The sequence below is a fragment of the Limulus polyphemus genome, unplaced genomic scaffold, assembly GCF_000517525.1.
Source record: "Limulus polyphemus unplaced genomic scaffold, Limulus_polyphemus-2.1.2 Scaffold5317, whole genome shotgun sequence".
Taxonomy (NCBI): domain Eukaryota; kingdom Metazoa; phylum Arthropoda; class Merostomata; order Xiphosura; family Limulidae; genus Limulus; species Limulus polyphemus.
The window spans coordinates 72,743-75,174 of NW_013670927.1; positions in this window are offsets into that span (position 1 = coordinate 72,743).

Consider the following 2,432-nt stretch of genomic DNA (forward strand, 5'->3'; position numbering starts at 1 on the left):
TGCTCCTCTGTCCATCCATTCATTTCTGCCAGTAGCTCAAATTGTGCTCTATATGCTTCCCATGGTGCCTTTGAATGAAATTCCTGTGGCTTCCTTCTTACTAGATCATCCCTATTGTTGACACTAATGTCTGGAATGTGACTTCTGACAGGACTGAAGATGCATTAGGGTTTAGCTCTAGGGTCTGGAAGGGGATTCCCATTGTCTGAGGCTGCTTAGGTCCATGGATAATATATCCTCCTTGTGTAAAAGACAGTAAATCATCCTTTAATGTATTTAATTCAATTTGAAATTTATTAATGTTTTCCATTTGTACTTCTTGCCACTGTTGTTGACTTTCCTGTAGTTGCTGCTGACTTTCCTGCAACTGTTCGAGACTTTCTTCTTGTTTCCTTTCTTGTTCCAGTTGCCACTGCTGTAGTCTCTCTTCTTGTTCCCTTTTTTTCCTCCATCAACTGCTGTAATCTCTCTTCTTCTTTCTTTTCTCGTTCTTCTTGCCCCCCAGTGGCACAGAGGTATGTCTGCGGACTTACAACGCTAGAATTAGGGTTTCGATACCCGTGGTGGGCAGAGCACGGATAGCCCACTGTGTAGCTTTGTGTTTAATTACAAACAAACGTTCTTCTTATTTATTTTGCTGTTTTTGTATTGCTGCTGTCAAATCTGCTAAGCTGTAGTTTGATTTGCCACTTCTCATTTCCATTTTATTTCTTTTCCATCCCACTTCTGACACCAATTTGTTACGTCTCTGGTCTTTGTTAATTTCCGATATAAATTCTTCCCGAGGAACTTCGGTGATACGAGTTCTTTCTTAATTAAAACTAGTTTGTTCTTTCTCGTTACAAACTTTGAATACACTTAATTTCCACAGTCACTTTAAAGGTTTAGATGCGGGGTCTGGAAGAGGCTTCCTGTTGTTTGGGGTTCATTAGGTCCATGGATAATATATCCTCTTTGTGTAAGAGACAGTAAATCATCCTTTAATGTATTTAATTCACTTTGAAATTTACTACTGTTTTCCATTTGTACTTCTTGCCACTGTAGTTGACTTTCCTGTAGTTGCTGCTGACTTTTCTGCAACTGTTGGATACTTTCTTCCTGTTTCCTTTCTTGTTCCAGTTGCCACTGCTGTAATATCTTTTCCTGTTTATTTTCTTTCTTCTCCAACCACTGCTGTAGTCAGTGAATTCTGGTTAATATCCGTTGGAAGATAGCCTTTCTTGTTTGTTCAGTCTCCTTCTTTTACTGTTTTTCTGGATACCATGGACTAAATGTGTTCATGCCTTTCCTGTCATAAGATTTTGCAAGACTTCTTTCGACCTTGACATGTTAAACAAATAAAAATACAGTCATCTCGAGTTATAGTTTTATGGTGTCAACTAGTTGACTTTCCTGGAATAATGTTTCCTGTAGTCCGATGACGTTTCATGATTCTGGATACAGTGCGCAGAGAGAACCCTACTGTTCTGGCAATGCCTGATTGTTTCATACCATTTCTGGAGAGTCGCTCAATTTGATGTCCTATAACTTCTGCCACGTGATGGGGCGTGTTTCTACACCAAGTACAGATAAATTGTTTGAACAAAATTTGATTTGATTCGAAAATGATTATAATAAAAGCATACCCTGTTATACAGAACAAATGTGTATGTCTTTTGAGGAACAAATGCTCAAAACAACTTATACAGACCAGAATAACAACTCGTACATGTTTTTCTGATCGTATGCTACTCTTTTGTTACTACTCGGGCATTTGCTCAATAACTACTTCATGTATGTGGACAATAACATCAATATAGAACAGTATGTAAATATTTTAGTCAAGACTGTATTAATAATGTTATCTTTATTAGAAATAACTGTCATTAATGTCTATAATAACATCTCAGTTAGAAGGTTTTACTTGGTAATTCATATGTGTAAAGTGAAGTTAAAATATATATTTAATGCAATATTATTCGCAGTATGTAATCACTATGATCAGAGGAGTGTGTAATGTGTTATTTTGCTACAAAAGTGGACCGCATTTTTATTTTAGTTTCAAAAACCTGACTGAAACTAAATACATCAATAGTATATAAAACAATTATAAATTTTAAATTGTTGAAATAGTCAGATAATTAACAAAACTTTACTCACTGGGATGTTTATAATTTTCTTTAAAATATTGTTTCGTTCTGTTCGTCTGCTGATTCCATGAAGCTATGTTATGATAAGAGATCTACTGAAGTCAGCTTTATACCAGGAGACAAGGTGTAGTTGTATAATCCCAGGAAGACCAAAGGGAAGTATCCTAAGTTGTCTTCCACATGGGAAGGCCCATATGGCATAGTGAATCGTCTCCCAGACATGACTTTCCGAATAAAATGTGGTCGGCAAAGTAAGCCAAAGGTGGCGCATGCCAACAGGCTTTGGCGTTATAACGGTCCAGG